Source organism: Choloepus didactylus, chromosome 18, assembly GCF_015220235.1.
Source record: "Choloepus didactylus isolate mChoDid1 chromosome 18, mChoDid1.pri, whole genome shotgun sequence".
Classification (NCBI taxonomy): Eukaryota; Metazoa; Chordata; class Mammalia; order Pilosa; family Megalonychidae; genus Choloepus; species Choloepus didactylus.
The window spans coordinates 610,421-617,796 of record NC_051324.1 but is presented as its reverse complement, the minus strand read 5'-3'; the positions used below and the strand labels follow the sequence as shown (position 1 = coordinate 617,796).

Sequence of the window (7,376 nt, the reverse complement as noted above, 5' to 3'; positions counted from 1 at the left end):
CACCAGCCATTACCCAAAACCTTTCCTCATCCAAACCGCTTGTACCCTTTGAGCCACAAATCCTGGTTCTCCCTGCCCCCAGCCCCTGGTAACCTGGAATCTACTTTCTATCTCTATGGATTTGCTTATTCTAGGTATTTCACATAAACGGAATTACACGATATTTGCCCTATTGCATCTGGCTTATTTCACTCAGCATAACGTTTTCAAAGTTCATCCGTGTTGTCACATCTCAGAACATCGTTCCTTCTTACGACTGAACAACATCCCACCATCTGGAGATGCCACATTCTGTTTATCCATCACCTGCTGACGGACGCTCGGGTGGCGTCCACTTCTCGGCCATTGGGGATCACGCTGCTGTGAGCGCTGCTGCGTACGGGTCTGTCTGGGTCCCCGGCACGAGGTAATTCTACGTTTAAGTTTTTGAGGAAGCACCAAACCATTTCCCAAGTGTCTGCACAATTTTACATTCCCACCAGCAAGGCACGAGGGTCAGCTACAGTCTTCCAGGCCTTTCGAGACCATCTAAGGGGTCTTTGTTTCTGTGATAACCACAGCCCATCCCCCATCACCACCACATATGCGTTTGGAACTTGTCGGGGGCTCCTGTCTATACCCGGTTATGCTCAGGATGGAAGTCGGAGTCTGCAGCGCCCTGAGCCCCGGGAGGGCATGGGCTCCAGCTGTGTGCCTGCCTCACCTGGCCTGGCTTTTCACCTGGGCAGCGCAGATCCCGCCAAACCGGCTTCCACAAGTCCCCTCCAGCCTCACGACGGCCACACGCTGCCCCTCTGCAGAGCACAATCCCGGGGCCGCCGTTTAGGCTCTGGCCTGGCCTCGGCTTCAGGGGTCCTGGTGGGGAAGCCATGGCCTTTCCCGACCCCCCGATCTGGGTTCAGACACCCCACACTGGGACGTGTGCCCCGTGGCCTCTTCTCCCCCTCCATGGGGTTAGATAGTTGGGTTCATATGTGGAGTCGGGGGCTCGCTTGTCGCGTGACCCTGTTTGCACACTGTGGGACCCAAAGGCTCGGGGATGTTTGCTGAGAGAACAGACGGCACTCAGCAGGGACCCGGGACCCACCTGGAAGTGATCTAAACACCCATCAGTGGAGGACGGTTAGCTCCACAGTGACCTATCCATTCAATGAATATGGCAGCTGCTATATAAAAGATGAGGCAGCTCTGTGTGTGCTGATCCAGAATGATCTGCTAGATAAACTATTAAGTGGAAATAGACAAAGTGTACGAACAGAGGGGTAAACATGCTTCTTTGTTTGTCACAGCCCCGTTCTCTCGTCCATTAGGAAACCCACCTTCACCCCATCGGGGAGACTTCTGTGTTCCGCCCAAATCCCATCAGCTCTCTCGTACTGTTTTCTTACTTCTTACCCCTTCTCCTCCATCCCACATCTAATGTGCTAAACAGCTTCTCGGGGTGGGGTCGTGGGTAATAATAAAAACACCAGTAGTTAACCGTTGTTGAGCGATTTCTGTGTGCCAGGCCCTGGGCTGAACACTACATACACAGGCCATCTGATTTAATCGTCACAACGACCCTCATGACGTAAGTAGGATGACTGTGCCCATCTTACAGACGAGGCAACTGGGGGTCCTGGAGTCAAACAACTTGCCTCGACCCACTTAGCAAGTAGCAAGTGGTTTGGAGGCCTGATAGTCTGGCTCCAAAGCCGAATTCGTATCCACCATTACACTGAAAATAGCACGATTGAAAATAGAACTCCAAGTGCAAGGAAAACCTGCATTTTCAAAGAGGTAAAATAGGAAAAGATAATTTGTCCCCAAGAGTCCCCACTTCACAGTCTCCTTTCCTAAAGGCACATCCCTCGCTCAGGCACCTCCAGGACTGGAAATAGGCCTCGCGGTAGGGGAGCTCCCGGGACCTGTCCGGAGGCGGGAAGGGCACCTGCCCCAGGTTTCCTCAGCTGCTGTGGGAAGGATGGTGGCGTGGGGGCCCACCGCAGTGATCTCCACGCTGCAGATTTACTGAGGGTCTTCCTCAGGGTGTTTGCAAGAGCTGGGTGGAGCGGAGCACACGGCACGCTGTACGGGAGGCGCCGGGCACATCCACCCCCATCGTAGCTCCACTGCCCCGTTCTCGCGCGCCCGTAGCCGCAGGAGCCGCTCACATCGGGACCCCACCCCTGGCCCTGCACCTTTGTGCCTGACGCCAGGTGAGTCAAGCCAGCGGGTGAAAGTATCCCTGGAAGCCAATTCCAACCGGGACGGCTAAAGGCAGTCCCTGCGGACCACACACATAAATCCTCACCTCCACTTCCCAGGGCTGCACCCCTGGAATGCCCCTGGCCACCCCAAAACCGCCCAAACGGGGGCAGGGCAGACGGAGCCCGTGGCCTCCACCGATCACGCAATGTCTTACGATACTACACTCTCTCACCGTCTTACTCGTGCAAAGTTTTACAAACCCACGTAACGTGGATACAAGGGTCCTCCGTGGTCCGTCCCCTCCATCCGCTTCACCCCAAACCTGCCTCGGAACGGGGAACCTTTGAAAGGTTTGAAGCTGCTGTGTGCACAGCCCCTTCCGACCGACGAGCTACAGACCAAGTATTTATTATTATTATCTTTTATTTATTGTGGTAACATACAGATAAAACACAAAATTCACCATTTAACCATTTTTGAGTTTGCAATTCAGTGACACTGATTGCATTTGCAATGTCACACGACCATCATCATCAACATCCATTACCGAAACTTTTTTGTCATCCCAAACAGAAACTCTGTCCCCATTGAGCAGCCACCTCCCATCGCCCCTCCCCGCTGGGAGCCTCTAATCTACCTTCCGTCTCCATGAATTTGCTTACTCTAGATACTTCATGTAAGTGGAATCATCCAACACGTGTCCTTCTGTGTCTGGCTGATTTGTACTCGATGTGAAGTCTTCGCGGCTCATCCGTGTGCTGCAGTCTCAGGACCTCACGCCCCTGTGCGGCTGAGCAATCTTCCATCGGGCGCGTGTCCCACGTTTCGCTCATCCTTTCACCGGCTGATGGACAGCTGTGTTCCTTCCACCTTTGGCTGCGGTGAATAATGCTGCGGTGAACTCGGGGCACAAGCATCCCCGAGCCCCTGCTCTGATTCTCTTGGGTGTGACCCAGGAGGGCAAGTGCCAGGAGACGGGGCTTTTTGACCCAAATCCCTTCCCAGCCTCCCTTCCGCCCAGGCCACTCTGGTTGGACCCGCCAAGGAGCTGCACCCATTGGCTGGACCAGCATCCTATCAGGTGCCCTGGCGGGAGAACTCTGTCCAATAGGATCACGGCATGCTGGATTGTGCTTGACCAAGCCAATCGGAGCCCTTCTCTCTGGGGGGGTGGGTTTAAATTTGCATATCTCCATAGCACCGAAGGATAAACAAAGCAACCTCCAGGAAGTGGGAGCAGGTGGAGGAGCTGGGAGAGAAGCAGAGGGAGACCAACGAGGCCAGCCCAGGAGGGGCCACCTGCCCAGAACTTTGCCCCTGGCGCCTCCTCAGAGCCTGGCCAGGTGGATTCCAGCAGGAGTCCAGTACCTGTAAGCCCGGTCACCGCAGCTCACCTGGGACGCCACATGTGACCACACAGCAAGGAACGCAGCCCCTTGCTCCCCACTTCTTTCACTGCTGCTCAGCATCCAGGGTCTCCTCTCTGACTCCGGAAACCAACCTACGAGTAAGACAGGGGCCTTGGGCCGCATTCAACAGATGCTAAATATCACCAGGGGGTGAGCTGCAGAAAAGCAGGGACTTAGTACCTTGGGGTGCCGGCCACCCTGGGCTCTGGCTAGAACGGGGCCTGACGCACCACAGGCCCCCCAGGACCCTCGCTTCAAATGAACGGACCATTTACGGGTCCTCTGCTGCAGGCTCGGCTGAGCCCTTGTGAGGATCGTCTCATGTTTGCAAGACGAGAAATAAGGCTTAGGAAGAGGCTGCTTGTCCAGGGTCACTGGTGAGCGGTGAGGCGGAGATTTGAACCCAGCTTGGCCCTTATCCGTATTTCCTCTGTAGAGATGAACAAAAGGAGCTGCCTGATTCTCGCTCCAGGAACCAGCCAAGGAGGGCCAGACGCCTCGCCTCCCAGCTCCGCCGCATTTGCAGGCTCACGGGACCCTCTCCTTCCGTTGCCTCTTTCTCTTCTCCCGACTCACACTCCCTCCCGGAAGCACAGAGCAGAGGGCAGGCAAGGCCCAGCCGAGGAAACCGTGCTGGGGATGAGTGGGGGGCACAGAAGGCCCAAACCTGGGACCCAGCAGCCTCCCGTAAGTGTCGTGTCCGCCTGCCAAGAAGTGACGTGGGCGTCTGGGGAAGGGACCGAGGGAGGAAGGAAAGGGTCACTCCTCTTCAAAGAGCCTCTGCCCTCAGCTCCCAAGGAATCCTCTGTGTTTACGACTGCGGAGGCCAGTCCCCAACATGCCAAAGCACGGCGCCTCCCCAGACCCAGCGCCGTCCCCAGAGGAACAGCGGGGACATCCCGTCCCTCCCTCGCCACAACAGATGGCCTGGGCAGCCACCGCCGAGAGCCACCGCGTTCCTGAGCGCCTGCTGAAATGTAACAAATAAAGTAACTCGTCCTTGTGGAGACTTGAAACCACGGAAAAATACAGAAGAGAAAGATAAAGTCACCCACCCCTTCCCCCCGTCCCAGCATCTTACCGTGACTAATTGCCACCACACAGAACCGTTGGCAGCTTTGCACGAACGCCCACGCACCCGCCACCGTGATCCAGCACCCACACGGGCCCTGCTTGCTGGGCCGCCGCTCCACCCACCCGTCGCCCCCGAGTCATCCACCAATTCATCTTATTTTTAACACATTTCAAAGTAAGTTGAAGACAGCAGTATACTCCCCTCTCAACACTTAAGCATGATTATTATTACTAAGCAGAATGAAATGCTTTTTTAAAGAACTCTTATTATGAAGATTTTCAAACACAGAGAAGTACAGAGAATCGTATAACAAATACCCAGCACCCTGCCTCGCCAAACGTCAACATTTTCCCAATTGTGTTTCATCTCTTTCCACATTTATCTTTTCATGTTTGGCTGAAAATCACTAACTCTCTAAAAGCAAGTTTCACTTTAAACTGTGAAAGTAATACCTGCTCAAAGCCCTCATGACATACCATCTCATGCCCACTAAGATGGCTATTTCTAAAAAAAAAACAGAAAATAACCCGTGTTGGCCAGGATGTGGAGAAATTGGCGCTCTCAGGCATTGCTGGTGGGAATGTAAAATGGCACAGCCACTGTGGGAAACAGTGTGGCGGTGCCGCAAAAGTTAAACATAGAATTAACGCATGACCCGGCAATGCCACTCCGGGGTATCTAGCCCAAAGAACCGAAAGCAGGGTTGCAGGAGACATTGGGCATCAGCGTTCGCAGCAGCATTATTCACAACAGCCAAAAAGTGGAAACAACCCCAGTGTCCCTCAATAGATGAATGGATAAACGGAATGTGGTTTAGTCATGCAACAAAATTATTCAGCTGTGGGAAGGAATGGAAGTTCTGAGACATGCTGCAACACGGATGAGCTTCAAAAACAGTATGCCAAGTGAAATAAGCCACTCACAGGACAAATATTGTATGATTTCATTTATATGAACTATCTAGAGTAAGCTATTCATAGAGACAGAGAGTAGATGACAGGTTACCAGCGGCTGGAGGGAAAGGGGAGGGGGAGTTACTACGTAACAGGTGCAGTTTCAGTTTGGGGTGATGGATAAGTTTGGGGACTGGGTGCACACATTGTGAATGTAATTAACGCCCCTGCCTTGTACACTTAAAAATGGTTGAAATGGCAAATTTTGTATTGCATGTATTTTACCACACCAAAATGTTTTTTTAGGAAGTAATACGTGATGATACTGTGAGCCGTTATTGTATGCTTTGGATGGATCATACGGTGTGTGAATGTGTCTCAATAAAATTGCATTTTTAAAAAAGAAAAGTAATACATGTTTCCAACCATCATAATAACTGATTCAGGCAAGAGTCATCCGTAAATGCTAAACTATGGGTAAAAGCTTGATGGGAACGTAATGTTCCCATAGAAACATCACCCAGAGATCACTTATGAATTAAAAGTGGACCCCATATCTGTACAACGGAGAAACCTGGTGGACGCTTGGCTAACGTCCCTGATAACGGGACAACCTGAGGGCCCCTGTGACGGTCCCAGATGGCACAACCCGAATCCCATCAGGAGAAGACCTCCGACAAACCCTAAGGGAGGGACGTGATGCAAAACCACTGCTCCGCACTCTCTGAAATATCAAGATCCTGCAAACAAAGTGCGCTCCAGGTTGGAAGGAAACCAGGGAGGCCGCGGCCAGGATGGCGGATCAGGGTCCGGGCCGGGATGGCGGATCAGGAAACACTCCGCAAAGGACGGTGCCGGGAAAATGGCAAAATCTGAAGGTGGAGAATGTGCAGGACTGGAGACTCCCACGCTCTAATTCCTGAATTCGATCACTGCTGAGATTTAAGAGAACGCCCTTCGTCTTAGGAGGCCACCCGGGGGCAAAGGTCCCGAGTGCTGCTGGTGACTCTCAGCCGGCTCAGAAAATCCGTTTCACGAGCATCTACACACACTTGCACACACAGACACGCTCACACACATCACAGAGCACGGAGAGGACAAACGTGTGAGAAATTTTGTCAATCAGTGATTCAAGGCAAAGGCTACATGAAGTTCCATGTTGTAAATTTTCTGTCCGTTTGAAATTACTTCAGAAGAGACTATTTCAAAAATAATATATGTACCTGACAGAGTAATTTCAGGCTGTTCACGGGGCTTGACCTTGAAAGGTCACCCTGCCTTATTCGTCCCTCATGCAGTCTCACGGGCAGGCGTTTCACCCTCTTTTCCAAAAGACGCAGAACCGTGGCGCCCACCTTGTTCACGAAGCGTTACATCACGAGCGTTTCTGATACTACAAAAATGTCCTCAAATCGTCACTATCCATGGCTCCCTGGCACCTGCTCATGGTTTCTTTAGCCGCTCCTCTAGGCTGGGATGCGTTCCTTTTTCTCTTTTCCACCCTTGTAAATAACACTGCAATGACCAGCTTTACTGCCTCTCTTTGCCGCGCCTCTGACAGTCTCTGAGGGCGGATCCCAAGAGCGAGGAGCAGGCAAAGACTGTCGGCTGTTGGAGGCGCCTGGCAGATCGCGCCAGGCTGCTCTGCAGCATTCTGGAACCGTTACACCCATGACACGCTCGCCAGCGTGCGGCACCTTCTCTGCAGCTACCCGGCCCGGCCAGAATTGTCACAAAGCAGGAAACGCCCAAAATGGATCCCATCGTTTTAGTTTTGCATTTCTTTGATATCTATTATCCTTCCTTTCT

General features: G+C 52.6%; 1 long non-coding RNA gene across 1 annotated transcript; it reads right to left on the bottom strand.

Annotated features, from left to right (window-relative positions):
- Nucleotides 1-2,627: 2,627 nt before the first annotated feature.
- Nucleotides 2,628-4,564, bottom strand: LOC119513418. Its single transcript, XR_005212631.1, has 3 exons — nucleotides 3,780-4,564; nucleotides 3,585-3,691; nucleotides 2,628-3,066 (listed from the first exon to the last, which is right to left on the bottom strand). It is a non-coding gene; the product is annotated as an uncharacterized LOC119513418 (long non-coding RNA).
- Between the last annotated feature and the right edge of the window lie 2,812 nt (nucleotides 4,565-7,376).